Raw genomic sequence first — 16,948 nt, 5'->3', positions numbered from 1 at the left:
CAGCAAAGTTATGGGATTTAAACAAACTTTTAACCTTAAATGCAAGATATGATTGCTTTGGAGAAAACTACTAATTCACAGTTTAAATGTTTTGTGTCATTTGGCTTTATAAATATCAAAGAAGGAAATGTAATGTTATTTTATCATATAAAATTGTGATGTGTTGGCATTTTTCCTGGAAAGCCAAGGATATGTGTACATTACAGCATTATTATATTTGATATAGAGCATTTACACGGTGTTATGTGCGGTCGTCTGCGTTTCACACCCGGCAGTATGTTCGCGACACGTTGAAACGGCAGGCAATTATCTTCTTCTAAATAAAGGCGCTTTGTCCTTGGGCGTATTGCCCTGAAGATTAGGTCACTGGAAAAGTTAAAGTTTCCTAAAGTCATCACTCCAAACACTAAGTCTCAGTTACGTAAAAGCCCGACTGGCCGGCCTTGAGTAATTACCCACCACAGCCTTCAAACATCCAGCGTGGAGCTAAGGAGACGTTGTGGGATTAGAGATGAGCTGGCAGGAAGATCTGGTATCATTTTCTTTGGGTTTTCTTCCCCGTTGGCTAAATTGTAATTAAGTTGTTGCAGGTCCCCAGTTCCTTGTTCAGCCTATGGCTGGCGGACTCGAACACAGCGTTTGTCCATTATAGACACATTTACAGATCCACTGGAGTTATCCGCCTCTGAGTCTGGACTCGTGAACCCCTCCAGATGGTTGATCTTTTCACAACCACAGTGAAACCTCTGGCCTCTGAAACATTTTAGCAGCATTCATGATATGATAATGTGTAGAAGTTAATCTAAATACAGAAAATTAAACCCTAATAGGGCATACACACGAAAAAAAATTGAAAATAAAATGATGTAGGTAAAAAACAGACATTTCAAGGTTTTTGGACATAAAATTGGACTTATTATTTCCCTTTTTGATGCTTTTAATAGCATATATTATGCAGACTCTACTTTTACAAGGTGTTTGGACATAAATAAAAAAATCCACCCTTGCTTATTTTTTTATTTATTATTAAACATTTGCATGAAAAAAAAATGTGTTTTTGATGAGTTTTTATGGTTATCTGTAATACCGTGAATAATTCACTAGATGGCGCTCTTAACTCTTTCACCGCCAGCATTTTTTAAAAAAGTTGCCAGCCAGCGCCAGCGTTTTTCATGATTTTCACCAAAGTTTAATGCCTTCCAGAAAATGTTCTTCTTTAAATATATAAACATACAATATACCAAATGAAAGAACAGACCCTCTGCTTTCAAACAAAAAAAAAACCGTTTCATCCTACCTTTAGTGGTTCTTTTGCAATCAGCTTTTGAATATGGGTAGGTTTTTGCAAAAACACCATATTTTGATTATAATTTCAGAGATAATTCCATTTTTATGACCGACTTTTCATAGAGATCCCATTCAGAGCGATCTTTAAAACAGACACGGACATGCAGCAGCTTGCCATAGGGCAATACTTCCGGTTTTAAAAAGTTGCGGAAAGACGGAAAATCTCGTCATTGGCAGGGACGCGTTTTCTCTTAATTGACGAGATATCTCGTCAATAGCGGGGAAAGAGTTTATAAATAAATAAATTATTAATTTTACACTCCGTATATGTTTTATTAATCATTCTAAATCTGGTCCTCTAACAAAATCCCTTCATAAAAATGCAATTATTTCAGCTTTTTGCTATAAAATTATTTTTGAAGAAAAATACCCATATTAAAGAGTTTACAAGCAGAGAAAAAAATAAATAGGATGAAACTTTGTCTATTGTTCATTTGAAAACAGAGTTCTTTCATTTGATATATTTGCATGTTTATATATTTTTAGAAGAAAATTTTACTGGAAGGCATTTTTTTTTTACTTTTGTGAAAATCACAAAAAAATGCTGGCGGCCCACTTTTCAAAAAAAAAAAAAAAAAAAGTTAAATGAGTTAAATCAAAGCAGTCTCAATAAATATGCTCCTTTGATTCTCTTGTTAATGTGACGTCACACAAACAAAGTCTCACCCATGGCCACTGACTGGCTGGTTATTTTTACCCAAAAGCTGTTTAAAATATGTTTGTTAGCACATTGTAGCGCTAATGTAGCTTTTGTCTCAGACTGTATTCACAAGAATAAGATCTATTTTAACCAAAATCACTGACTGTCTTTTGGTAAGCGAGTGAGGAGCTGTAGCTCGTTTGCATTTAAATATATAGACATGAATGCAGTGTTTATTTTTTGCTCACACCCAAATAGGGGCATTTAGGACATGCTATAAGTAAGGAATAATTGACGACGGGCCATTGAATTATAAGAAAATAATGCACACACAAGTTACCCCGCGGGTGTGCATTATTTTCAAATAATTCAAAGGACCGGAGTCAATTATTCCTTTTATACCACGGTTACCACAAACATTGCTCTGGTGCCTATTTTTAAGACATTGAAAAGTTAGGTGTGCATTTATCAGAAATGAATGCATACCCACGGAACATTTCTCAGCCAATCAGAATACAGCATTCAACAGACCCGTGCTATAATAAACAATATGTGGGGTATTTTGAGCTAAAACTTTACAGACACATTCTGGGCACACCTGAGACTTATATTACATTTGTAAAAATGGGCATAATATCCTTCCTCCAGATAATCAGTATAAAGAGCTTGGAACTGTGCCTTGTGGTGCCATTAACCATTTAGTGTTATCAGCATCAGATTGATATGTCACATGACATTTACAGCTAAAGTGATTGGCTCATTGAAAACAGGCCATGAGCAAAGATAGCAGCATAATTTTGAAATGAATAGGGATATTAATAGAAAGCATTATGCAGTTATTACAGACCTCTTATACTGTATATAATAATATGTCAGCTACACAGAGACCATAAAAAAGAAAATGCAAAAAGCAAACATTGCAATAGCAGTTGTGACAAACAGCTTTTTTATAAAACTTTTTTATATTTTTTTATAAATTAAAGTTAAACAGCATTTTTTTTATCAATACAATAAATGACCAGTTTATTGTAAAAGCCATCAAACAGTATACATCATATGAAATGAAATCATGGCATGGTCAATCATGTCCTTTATGTTAAATATTTAATAAAAAGTGTCAGGGCAATGACCTTTGACATGTCTCAGAAAGTTTACCATATGCCTCATCAGTGGCCTGCGTGAGAAATGCCTCCAGTCCACTGGAATGTGAAACGCTACGCCTTACTCCAAGACTTGATATGAGGACACATATTTATTTGCTCATTCATCAACGAGCGTGAACTCTGACCCATAACACTGGATCTTTTCCCTCTTGTCCAGACGGTTTGCCTTGGATACAACGTGGTGAGTCTGCTCCTCATGTGGAATCTCAGCAGGGTTCCTCCTCAACGGCCCCATTCACCCAACTCAAACCCATATGGTCCAGATAGCCAAGATTTGTTCTGCATTTTATTTCAGCTAAAAGAAACCTTTGTTGCACTTTTTTACATTGTTGTGCAGTTATCTTGTAATGCTCGTCCAATGCCCGCTAAGCAAGAATGTTCATAAATCAAAATGGGTATGAAGGGGGAAATGGAGATTCAGACCCTAAATCTTGGGAGTCTTGGAATGTTGGATAGAGAATGTGGTACATTAGTCTGTACATTGCTGGTAGTAAAACATAAATTAATAAAGATATTCTGTGTTCATGGTCTAACATAGAAAGCTTTTAACATCTGTATGAGTTTACTGAAAGACCACAGATGACTCGGGACTGAGATTTGACCATCTGCCGATAAATATACATAAAGAATATTAAAAAAAAAAAAAATGCATATATTTAAACCAGTCAATCTACAATAAACAATGTAAATAAACATGTATTTTTAATACATTACTAGCAAATGTCAAAAAGTTATATATTTAGTCTTGAGCCATTTAAAAAGTTAAATATTTAGGAAATTATATACATTTAAATATAAGGAAATATATTTAACAAAACACAAAAAAATCAACAAATTAAAACAAGTATAACCACAACATTTTCTTTTATTGGGTAAGCTATGCCTTTAAAAAAGTACAAAAATCATATGCTTTTGTATTTTTTCCTCTTTTTAACAATACATGACACTCTCAAAAAGAAAGGTACAAGAAGGTACAAACGTTGTCACTGCTGTTGTACCTTTTCCAAAAGTACACTTTTGTACCTAAAAGATACATATTGGAACCATGGAGGAACATACTCAAAAGTACACCAAAATCTTACATAGTAGGATATTTTTAAGAGGGATCGTCCCAGTGACAACCTACGTACCCTTTTTTTCTGAGAGTGTACATTATGTACACATGTGCTTGGAAAACAGCTGTGTAAAATTTATCATAATGTCTCCTTATATATATTTTATTCAACTGTTCATACTTTAAGGAAACTTTGAATGAACAATTACTGTATGATTATTTTTGGCAATTCATTATATCTATAACTAAGACTTTGCATGTATTTGTTTCTAATGATGTTATCCAGTAACAGCAGTTTTAACTAATACCCGTAAGCCACTGCCTACCCCTTTCTCTGTTCTGTGTAGATCCATAGGGGATTTATTCAAATTCACATTGATTTCATGGCTTGATGCTGGCACCAGGGTTAAATCCACTTTGTCATCACATGAGTCCAGACAGAGAAATGTGACACCGGTGAAGAAGAGCTAAGGTCACGCTGTCTACAGCGATTACAGGCTACTGTCAGCAAAACTTCTTCCATGGAAAACCCGAGCTGAAGCCCACAACCTGCCAGAATAGCTGGCAGAAACACAGAAAGCCAATAAGCTACTATAAACGTGTGAAATTCGATTTTGACACCATATTAGCAGAAAAATTATCAACTTTGGCTACAACTAAGTTTTTTGAATGTTAGCACCTTTACGCTTGTGAGAAAACAGCTGTGTGGACAGCAGTGAGATATAATTTATGAAATAAAAATAGCTGTCGTTGAAACACCTGTGACTGCACATCGGATAAATCTGATCAGTTTTTAATGTTTAAAAAACATCCCAGGCTCACTTAAAGGTGCAGTGTGTAAATTCAGTGGTGAGGTTGCGAATTGCAACCAATGGCTCAGTCCGCTGCTCTTCCCTTGCTTTTGAAATGCATAGAAAAGCTACAGGAGCCACCACTGGAAAAGCATGTCATTGACTGAGACAAAATAATTAAAAAGTTTGTCTGTTAAGGGCTTCTGTAGAAACATGGCGGCACAAAATGGCGACTTCCACGTAAGGGGACCCTTGTTATATGTAGATAAAAACGTCTCATTCTAAGGTAATAAAAACATAATGGTTCATTATTAAAACATGGGTCTTTATACACCCATGCTAATATAGTTTTGTATATTATTTAGCATTTCTGTCAAGAAATCTTTTTAAAAATTACACACTGCACTTTTAACATACATACCTTTGCCTACTTTTCTGCATAACGTAAAACACTTTGCTACACGTACGCATACTGCTGCATCTTTTGATGAAATGTCCTTTAGGGGTGTTTCGTTTTTGCCTGACGCAAGATTTTTGAATGTTACAAAGTATACACATACACAAATGAAAACCTGCTTGTCTTTGTAAAGTGGATTTGGCGCTCTAAGCAAATCTGTGTGACGTCACTTCTTGTTGACGTTCGAAGTGTTGTCAAACAAAACGGAGCGTACCTAACTCCTCCCCCTCCCTCTCTCTCTCTTCCCTTCTTCCTCACGCGTACTAACCCCCCAAACCCCACCCTCAAATCCTTCTTGTTGTTTATTGGCTGGAACACGTTTGTTATGTTTCGTGGTTGTAGGCTTCGCCACTTTGTTTTTGTTGTCGTTTGTGGAGCCTGGGCTGTCTACAGAGACATTGTGTTTAGGGGACAGGCAGCTAGCAGATAGTGAGATGTTTGCTGTATGTAACAAAAAATGTTTCATGGCCTAAAACGCGTGAATTCGCTTAGAGCGCCTTTAATACTTATTTATAGTATTATGCCCGCAAACATGCGGCATGCCGACTAAAACATAAATATGTATTTTGATAATTTATTACTGTCCCCTTTGTAAGTCCTTGTTAAAAACCCATTTGTTTGCTTCTTGTTAAAAAGTTCTTGACACACCTCGGTCAAACACGATCAATCCTGACACTGACGATATCAGAGGATTTATCTGACAAAGTCATAAAAGCATCAACTGAAGAATATACGGCAATAGTATTCAGTATTGTCTGTTTTGGAACCTTGAATGAACCTGCATCAAAACGGACAAAAATAAGCATCTCCAGTGCCTCTAGTGGACACTGCAATGTTATGCAGAAATATAGACTGAGGTACGTAATTCCAATAAGCAATGTGTTGTTAAAATAATGTTGTCATATTTAGCTGGGTTTGCATCAACCCTGATCTTATGCTAATTTTTTTATTTTTTTTTATTGCATTTTCCATTTTTTACAACAAACATATGCATGAAAGCATATAAACTCATGTCACTCTATCTACCCACCTTCCCTCCCCTCCCACCCAAATTACCGCATCTTATGCGCATTTTGAAGTATCACATAAGAAACGAGTGATGAAAATGCCAAATTTCGAATAAAAATCCCTTAATTCGCTAAAAAGTCGTTTTTTGACTGGAAATGTGGATAATATTAGATGGAAACGCATTTGCTGAATAAACCTGCCATGGATGGAAATTAGCACCCGACACTGATCATTACGCGATTGGTTCGTTTACGATGGTCCCGTACACACTGTATATTCATTCGTTTTTCACTTCACCTTTTAATGCTTAATCTTGTTCTGGACACACACAGTTCAGTAATTTACGGGACTGACAACCTCATTCTACAACCGAATTAACTCCCGCAAAATGCAGGTAGTGACAACCGCATTTACAGAAACTCTGAATAGTGTGTACATAATCGAACTGAACAACTGGTAGTTAATAAAGTGTTTAAACGTGCATCATGGACATGACAGGTCTCTCTTCTGAAAAAATAAATGCCTAGAAGGGGAAAAAGTCTTCTGTATGAGGGGTGCAGAAAATGACAGAGGCACGAGCGTTTGCTGACTAGTGTTGCCAGATCTTACAGGAAAAAACAGCGAACAAGAAAAATCCGTTAAAATAAACCGAAATAAATCCAAATGATTTATATTAACTCTTTCCCCGCCATTGACGAGATATCTCGTCAATTAAGAGAAAACGCTTCCCCGCCAATGACGAGATTTTCCGTCTTTCCGCAATACCGCTATTATCCACCAGGTGGCGCACTTCCGAACTTTTTAAAACCGGAAGTATTGCCCTATGGCAAGCTGCTGCATGTCCGTGTCTGTTTTAAAGATCGCTCTGAATGGGATCTCTATGAAAAGTCCGTCATAAAAATGGAATTATCTCTGCTTTTTGCTCAAAATATGGTATTTTTGCAAAAACCTACCCATATTCAAAAGCTGATTGCAAAAGAACCACTAAAGGTAGGATGAAACGGTTTTTTTTGTTTGAAAGCAGAGGGTCTGTTCTTTCATTTGGTATATAGTATGTTTATATATTTAAAGAAGAACATTTTCTGGAATGCATTAAACTTTGGTGAAAATCATGAAAAACGCTGGCGCTGGCTGGCAACTTTTTTTAAAAACGCTGGCGGTGAAAGAGTTAAAGATCAAATTATTTGTACCGGCATGTTCAAACTTTAATAACACCAAAAACTTGATCACTTCATGAGCCAAAAGCCATAAACGGTTAAGCACCAAAACAGTATATAAGTTCAAAAAAGACGAAAACCTGGCAACACTGCAAGATAGCGCTCTGTGGAGCAGCCTTACAAATGCGTGCAAAACCAACGCCAAGACGGAGGTCTATTGCAAAACATAGCGCTGTTAAATTACTTTGGTCAAAGCTGTGAGTGATGAGCACGAGATACGGCAGATTGTTATCTCTCACTGTTATCTTCGGCAGTGAGTCTTGTTCCGTACAGACATAAACGAACATTTAGGAGATTCACTCCCGCATTTAAATGTGGTTGTCACTCCTGAAAGTAGTTTGCAGTATGTACGAGGCCGATGAAACAAATCTGACAATGTTATGCTCTAGGGGTGCAACGGGTCACAAAACTCACGGTTCGGATCACATTACGGATTTTGAGGCACGGATCGGATCATTTTTCGGATCAGCAAAAAAAAAAGTATGGGAAAATTCTAATAACAAATCAAGAAATTACAAACATTTATAAAAAGAACAAGGTTGCACATTAAGTAAGGTCTAAAATCATTAGTTACAGAAATCAAATGAATAATAACACTGCATTTATTGTATTAATTAAATGTAATTATTATTTTTTTAAAGCTTCAGAAGTGATTTTCTCTTTGTCTTGGGTTGTTTGATTAACATTAATGACACAGACTTAAGGAGGTCAATTGAGCTTACTGTCTCTTTAAGACCAAATGTGCACAGACTGCATCTCTCTGTTTGTGCACTACCGAGTCCCCTTAAACGAGCGCACAGACACAGACAAAGGGTGAATTACAGACGGCGCAGCATTACAGTCGTCCCACATAAAAACGTTACGTTGTTTTTCATTGCTCTATTAGCCAAATGTATTTTAATACACTACAGTATGAGAGAGAGTAGCGCAACTCTCTGAAATGTAAACATCAAGAGTTCTGATCTTTGAAGGATGATTACGTCTTACTCGAGCTGGACCGGACGCATTCAACCGCACGCGTGCGTTTGTGCGTAAAGTAAACTGATCACTTTAGCGCCGTTTTGCAGTTAAACTGTTTAAAATCACTTGAATGTTAACATTTGCAAACCTTTATAACACTTACATATTATAAACTTTCCCTATTTAAATTTGCGTATTAATCCGCGAATCACATGCGAGCCGAACCGTGGGTCGTGATCCGTACGGATCACGGATCAACTGCGATCCGTTGCACCACTATTATGCTCTGTATGTTCTGCTCTTATATTTCACATAAGAAAACATCTTAAATGTGTTATTTTAACTTAATCTGACCTACTCATTTAATGAAATGTATATCATTTCATGGTTTGTGTGTTTATAGACGGTTTCATCGGACGCACGTGATAAACGTCTGGATCCGAACTTTACTTCCGGTTTAGTTTTTTTAATGGTCTAACTAGTTGCTAAACTGATCTCTTGAACAAATGCCTCGTCGAAAATAACAAATGTTTTGTATTCCTATGTAATCTATGTGTTGTTTTTTGCTTGTTATATTACGTTTAAAGTACTTTGTTGTTATTTATTATTAGCGGAGTTTACTGGAAGTTACGTGCGGAGCGCGACAGACGCTTGTTTATGTTGTTACTGCTGAAACCGTCTATAGGAAGAGAAAGACAAAATGTCAAAATTTCATTGAGACGTGAGATTAAATAAACTGCTTAAATATTGTAGTATTAATTTTCACATGCAGTTACACATTGTCAGTTAAAAACAAAAAACTGGCTGGTAAAAACATTGAGTGGCTGGTAGATTTGAAATCCAAAATGAAAAAAATTCTATCCCTAAAGCCTGCCCAATCATAACTGAATAAATCTTATTTATTTGTTTGTTACTAGGCTACCAATACCACATAATTCGCTTTAACAACTTGATGGAAACACGCCTTATTCGCATTTGCTTGTTTATCTTTTTTGTGACTTTTGAAAAGATCAGGTTCGATTTCCAGGGAAAGCATGGAAGGCTGAAGAATATACCTTAGAAATCTCTAAATAAAAACTAAGCTGCTTTGTTTTCATGCCTTACAACTATGACTAAAACAAAGTTACACATGAGTGAATTTGCTTATATCTGTCTGTCTTGAGCCATTAACCCACACTAAACCTTTATCAGAAAATCTGCTGTTCTGTGTCAAGTTATGATGACATTATCTGGTTATGATTAAATTGACGTGATTTTACATGTGATAGCCCTGTTTAATGTTGCACACAGAAAAGCTAAGCCTGAGATTTGAACTTTTGATGATGTCATATTAACGTTTATAACACTCTCCCTGGTGTTATAACACGACCCAGCGACCCTCGCCACCCAAACCGTTGTGGATGATTATACTCATATAGGAATGTCATTAAATGAGCTCATTAATTAAAACATGACATGGAAAACAAATGTTCCACAGAAGAAATACCATCTCCGAAGTTTGTAACAATTACCATCACCCCTCGGTACGGCCAGATGTAATGATTTTTCAGCGAAAATTATGTTTAAAACCCAGCTGACGGCGTGTATAACACAGCATAATTAGTAATTAAAACTGCCTCCGTGAATGTAAATATAGACTGGGATGGTGGGACAATGTGGTTTTCATTGGAACAACATATTTTGGGGAGGGAAACTGGGGACGTCAGTACAGAGGAAAATGAGGACGATATTTTATTAGCTGATTTTGATACTAGACAGCATGTGAATGATTATTTCAATTTAAAGAGGAACGGACGACTGGTTTGCATTATGAATGAGCTTTGATAATCTCTTTCAGAAATCAATAAGTGCTTGCAAACATCATTCTGAAAAATCTTTAAAATCTAACACACTCATGAATGATAGTATGAGTGAGTACAAAAATTATTTTTTTTTTGAATATTTTTGCACTGCAAGATAAAATGTATAGTAAATTATAATAATAAAGTGGTTTCGACATGCAAAACATTTTCTTTTTCTTTAATAACAGGGTGAAATATACCCACGCATGTCTGTGACAGCTTTCATGAGATTTACCCAAATGCAATTTATCTTATTTGCAAACACACCGCCGTACGATATATTCTCATAAAATCTTCAATTCCATGTCATGTTCCACATACAAACCCAGACTAAACAAATATAACGTATGTCCGCAAAGCAACCGGTGACAAAACCTGATGATACCGCAAACATCTGCTTAGAATTTTCTGCACCTCCAAGATTTATTGCCCTTCATGTAGCGCAACAAAAAAATGCTGTCTATAAATGTTCCCCTGTCAAAATAAATCACCTCATTTGCAAACAATTTGCCCTGTAAAACATATATAGGGACACCATTACCGTTTATACGTGCGTAAAAGGATTGGGACGGCTTTAGACCGGCTTTCCATGTGCGTTACTAGCGTTCGGATTTAAGTAGGTTGAAGAACAGGTGCCCGTGTGAAATGTGGGGCTGCTCTCTGTGTCACGGGATCTCTGGGAATAGTCTCTCGCAGAAAGAAGGGCATCTTCGCAGCTTAAGCTAAGCTCGGTAGTCTAGCATGGCCTGGTAAAGACTGAGAGCTGTGCGCTTGTCACTTTGGGGGTCGTTCCCTCGGGACAGAACATAATTATGAAATGACAGGCCTGAGGCCAGATTAAATCCGCTTTCAACCTCCTCCTAATCACAAATCACAGTGCTTCCCTCGGAAACTGTACCAAAAACCTTTCTATAGAAAAGGGTCAAGATTGAAGGTAACATGAGGGTATTGGCCTCCCCCCACTCAAGTTTTAAGTGCTTAAGACAAGCTAGAAGGTGCATGCATTAATGTTTATTAGTTTAGTGCATGCGTTCATCCCTAACAATGAACAGTGCATTAAAAACTATATGTTTTATTGGAATTAAACACGACGGAACACACTCACAATCTTGGTGTTGCTTGCGTTATGATCAACCAAGCGTGTCCTCCAACAGGCTTTAAAACGCCCACAAAGATTGTATGCAAGCAAGCAAGCACCTGAAAATGGTAAATGGTAAATGGACTGCATTTATATAGCGCTTTTAACAGACCTATGGCCATCCAAAGCGCTTTACAATTAGCCTCATAAATTGTGCGCACACGGGTGAACTCTTCAGTGCACCGTGAATGCGTATAGATAAATCAGTGCACAGAACGCGCCGTGAATGTGTACAGATATGATTGATGAACGTAACGGTGGGCACCCAACGCACCGTGAACGTACACAGATGAACAACAATGTATGTGTCACAAAGCATAACACAGCTGTGTATACAGGTGAGCTTTCCCAAGCGCATCTTATTGTATACCAAAATGTTATAGCGTGTACATGTGAGCTTCTCTAAGCGCACGGTGGACGCATATAATTAAAAACCATATCGTGCATACAGGTGAGCTAATGGGCGCACCTTTAATGCAACAAACCTCAGTAGTGCGCGAAGCAGTGATGTCGAAGCTGTAAACTGACAACGTGGACGGCGGGGACCAGCCGGCCGTGTCACAATTGTCAAATGAGAAACCTCTAAGACCATGCCCATGCTCTAAGACAAGTGAGCATAATTGTCACGGGAGGTGATAACGTCAACGATCCATAAATAGCCTGTATTGACAGGTGCTCTAGTGAGTGATCTGTGACGCAGATGAACAGCTGATCGTCTGATGTACGTCAGACGTATGTGTCATACAGGACCTTGGACAGTTCCAGAGCGCTGTGCCTCGGGCACCGTCCGCATCTGAGAAATGACAGGCTTATGAATAAAGTGAATGGCCAGCCGTAAAAGCATGGTTCGCTGTTACCGCCGCCGTCCGCATCTGAGAGATGACAGGCTTGTGAATTAAATGAATGGTCGGTCGTAAAAGCGTGGTTCGCTGTTATCACGGCCACATAGATATAGGTAGGGGAGAGAGCCGCCGTGCCTCTGTAGTGAGGAGAAAAGTGTTCCACCGGCGATTCGCGGGGGGTTTTGACTTTCAAATGTCACTAGACAGAATGGATCAGACTTTGCATAAGGACGCCTCGTGAAAGGGGTCCTAGCAGCTTGTGTCAATGTGTCATAAGGCACGTAATGTAGGTCGTGTCCCACGGATGCCATCTCCGCACGCCCATCGTAATGGGTTAATATTGGTAGTTTAAGCATGAGATGCGTATCACTCTGATTGAACATAGCTTATAAAGCGATGCAATGAGTTTATAAAGGAGATGACTCGTCAGCTTGTTCAGGGGGCGAGATCTCAGTCTGGTTCGGTAAATAATGAAACCACCGTAGATTGCCCGACCGCATTATCACAATAACACGGTCGAGAGTGCTGCAGTGCTAAATCATCCTCTTAATGTACCGTATTCACAGTACAAGGTGATTTATATGAGACAAACGGCGTTCCACGCGCCGAAGGCTGATTGCCGTCGTAAAGCGTGTTCAACCCACAGCAAATGCTGAGCTAGCTCGTAATGACAGCACTTCATGCAGCCGTGTGTAACTTAAGCAAGCTTCCCGGCCGTCAGCTCGGGGCAGGACCTTTGCTTAGTCAAACTGAAGTGGACTTATGAACAGAATGCCACGATATTCAGCTTTCTGAGGCTCGTTAGAGGGGTACGTGTGCCCGTCTTAAACGAGATGCCGCGCGCGTCTGACTGTGCGCGCGCTTTAAGCTTTGAAACTTATTGTGGCGGGTAGAAAGCTCACTTGAGGTTGATATTACCCTTAATATCTCCGAGTATTGGAGCGGAGGTGTGAGCGTCTTCGGATCCGCTAATATAAATCAGCTATATGGCCGAAAAACGTCATAAACCGCTTGGCTGTAAGCCTTTGAGTGGCCGTCCGGAGAGGGCGCGATTCAAACGCTTGGAGCCATGCAAAAGTCTGAGGCTGTCCTTCCTCTAGGAAGAGAGGATAACAGCCGTAAGACCGTGCTCGTTTGCGCCATCAGCATCGTAGCGGAGAAACTGAGGTGGGCTGCGAGCGAATTTGGCAGAAAGGTGTTAGAGACACCGTACAGTCGTCGGGTGTCAATACACAGTATATGGCCAGACCGGGGTTTTTTTCGGCTAGCGTCGATAGAATTATGGACAGCGGGCCGTGTGTGCGTATTACTGAATGCTTGTCAGTAAGGCGATAAAGTGTTTAGAGACACCGTACAACCGTGGGTGTCAATACACAGTATAGTAAGCACGGAAATTACTCTTTTTAGAGGAATTAAATACCGTTCGCCACTATAGTGAGGTCGCATAGCCGACAGTATTACACAGTATGTTTGGATAAACAGCACACAGAAAACATTTCAGGGCAGTCCAGCCGAGGCGCGACATAACCCCTTTTTTCCCAGACAGTTTCGTTCTCTGTTGATGCAGCTGTGTTGCGGAGACCAGAGCTCAGCCGTTCAGGTGCACAAGCCTCAGTAGTGACGGTGACCGAACGGCTCACGGAGCAGGGTAGTATGTCTAGGTGGTTTAATGTCAGACTGAACCCATCGCAGAGAGGAAGTCTGCCGTGAGGTCCGCGGTTTTGCCGTTTATTAAAAGGGCAGAAAAACCGGGTATATATATAAGAATGTACCAATATTCAGCGCACTGATATAGGACGGGACTGAATAAAGGGAGGTATTCGGGCCTCAGTATATTATAAACAAATTCGTTCTGCCTCTGATTCCGTCTAAACCAGAGAGAAATTACCAGGCAGACGAAGAATGAGCTATCGAGATCGGCTCAGGCCAGTAAAGCTCTATAATAAGTGTTTTAGCGCTCCAATAGAGGCGTGTCCGCCTTATCGAGCAGACGAATAAGATCGTGCCGCTCCAGGAGGGGAGGGGCATGAAGCTCTCTTATAATGAGTGTTCTTGGTGCTCCAATAGCGGCGAATCGGCCCTATCGAGCAGACGAGTGAGATCGCGCCGCTCCATGAGGGGAGGGGCATGAAGCTCTGTAATCGTTGAACACTGGACAGCTGCATTTAGAGGCAGCGAGCCGTAATACCGCGTGCTAGCTAAGCCGTTAAGAGACCTCACCACTGTGGGGAAAGGAGCGAGGGACTCCGCGAGCGTGGAGCACGAGTGGCTGTGCTATGACAGAGACAGGGGCAGACCGCCCGTGTTTGCTTGTCGTATGCATCTATCCAGGTCTACGGTTCCCCGCTTGTTCATCTCAACAAGAGAGGAACGGCAGAGGGGAGCAGCAACACAGACAGAACAGCCATGCGTCGTGACGGTATCACCCGATGCACTCGGGGGATTAATATATGTGCCAGAGATCTCGCCACTGAATGTGAGAGGAGCGAAGGGACTCTGTAAGCATCAACGGTTGCGGTGTGACAGAACACAGGGGGGGTTAGTCCGTGTGTGCTTGTCTATGCATCCATCTAGTCTCATGGCTCGCCGTGTGTTCATCCCGGCGAGAGAGGAACAGCAGGGGGAGCACGAAACATGGATAAGACAACCAAAGCATAAGCGCGGTCCCGGCGTGGGAGGTGCCAGACCGGTAACGCGCTCGGAGGAAATTCATAGCAGAGAGGCTCACCGAGCCGCTGTGCTGGACGCTATTACAACAGCGCCTGCTCTTTTAGCTTATAGCTTTATATTAAAAATATTGATCTTACCGGGCGGCCGCAGGGGAGACCTCGTCAGGCGTGTGTCCGCTGCACAGGGCTCGTACCACGGCAAGCGAAGGCTATCTTCGGTTCTCGGCCGGAAAGCGGCAGGGGAAGACGCTAGACCTGGACTCTGCTATCTTCGGTTCTCAGCCGGAAAACGGCAGGGGAAGACGCTAGGCCTGGACTCCGCTGCAGGGCTTTTGTCAACGGCGAGGTAAGGCTTCTTCTTTTTCTTCGGAGCAGCGAGAGGTTCGCGCTGAAGGAGAAAATAATGAGCTCCTGACGATTGAACCGCGCTTATATAAGGACGCGTTCCTCCCGCGCGCGGGTTCAAACGTCATTGGTCTGTACTTTGTACAGACGTTAACCAATAGGCTTCAGTCACGGAGTAAACAGGAGTTTCCCCCATAGCGTCAGCTAACTGACGCAATGCGAAGTGAACCGTATTGAAAGGGAACTACTCTTACAAATCAAGTTCATATTCATTAAGGTTTCTTATGAAAACATTTTAATTATTATTTACATAAAATAAACGTAATACAGCCACACAACAAACTTATGAAAATATTTTAATCGTTATTTGCATGAGAATTTTTTAACGCAGCCACACAATAAATAAAAACTATCACCACAATGCTCACCACTATGATTCCCCTTATCTCGTGTATTAATATTTTTAAGTGTAACAATTTTGCGCCGGAACACGCCTCTTTTTTGCGCTGAACCGCCCAGGGAGCGCAAGTTAATTCCCTAGTTTGCCGACGTGCGTCTGTGGAGGGAAAACCCCGCTGTGTGATACATGCGTCACTGACAAAGTCAATTGCGCTGGGTGCAAGATAGGGCCCAATGACACGAAAAATCAAGTAAGCAACATTAAAGGACAAGTTCGGTATTTTAGACTTAAAGCCCTGTTTTCAGATTGTTTATGGTCAAATAGAATGGTTTTGACTGAAATTTCGACATTTTCGGCTGCCCTGAGAATTTTCGCGTGTTTGTGTTTCAGCTCAGACCTCTACAATGGGTTTAATGGTGCACTGGAACAATCCTTCCTAAAATGCATTAAATTTTCGTTTACAAAGACGTGAAACTCACCGAGTGGTCAGGGGTGTTCACTGATATGCTCACACAAAAATCGCTGCAAAAGATACTTTCCAACAGCTGTTTTAGCATTCGTTGTTAACTTGTGGACCTATTTTCCCAAACGCCTCACACCCGTACATTCTTCCGCTTAGAGCTTGAATAATAAACACTCCAGCCCAGGTGGTGGCACTAATCCGCCTTTGCCAATTGCAAGAATAGAAACAAAGATTCCGGCCCGGAGTAATACCGTACCTCACAGCACATCTAATACATGTCAATGGAGGTGGTAAAAACTACGATAAAACCTGTTGGAATGCGTCTTTTGGAGCGATTTTTGTGTGAGCATACCAGTGAACACCCCTGACCACACGGTGAGTTTCACGTCTTTGTAAACGAAAGTTTAATGCATTTTAGGAAGGATTGTTCCAGTGCACCATTAAACCCATTGTAGAGGTCTGAGCTGAAACACAAACACGCGAAAATTCTCAGGGCAGCCGAAAATGTCGAAATTTCAGTCAAAACCATTCTATTTGACAATAAACAATCTGAAAACAGGGCTTTAAGTCTAAAATACCGAACTTTTCCTTTAAATGTGACATTAATTTTGGA

At 40.2% G+C, this 16,948-nt stretch overlaps 1 long non-coding RNA gene across 1 annotated transcript in view; it reads right to left on the bottom strand.

Moving 5' to 3' along the window:
* LOC141281569 (uncharacterized) overlaps nt 1-16,391 on the bottom strand; it is a 514,674-nt gene extending 498,283 nt beyond the window's left edge. Inside the window, exon 1 of the long non-coding RNA XR_012335906.1 lies at nt 16,352-16,391. This is a non-coding gene — a long non-coding RNA (uncharacterized lncRNA). The remainder of the gene's footprint in view (nt 1-16,351) is intronic.
* Nucleotides 16,392-16,948: the final 557 nt, after the last annotated feature.

The sequence above is a fragment of the Paramisgurnus dabryanus genome, chromosome 24 (genome assembly GCF_030506205.2).
Source record: "Paramisgurnus dabryanus chromosome 24, PD_genome_1.1, whole genome shotgun sequence".
In the NCBI taxonomy this organism is placed as follows: domain Eukaryota; kingdom Metazoa; phylum Chordata; class Actinopteri; order Cypriniformes; family Cobitidae; genus Paramisgurnus; species Paramisgurnus dabryanus.
Note: the sequence above shows the minus strand (reverse complement) of the source record. Positions and strands in the feature narration are given on the sequence as shown.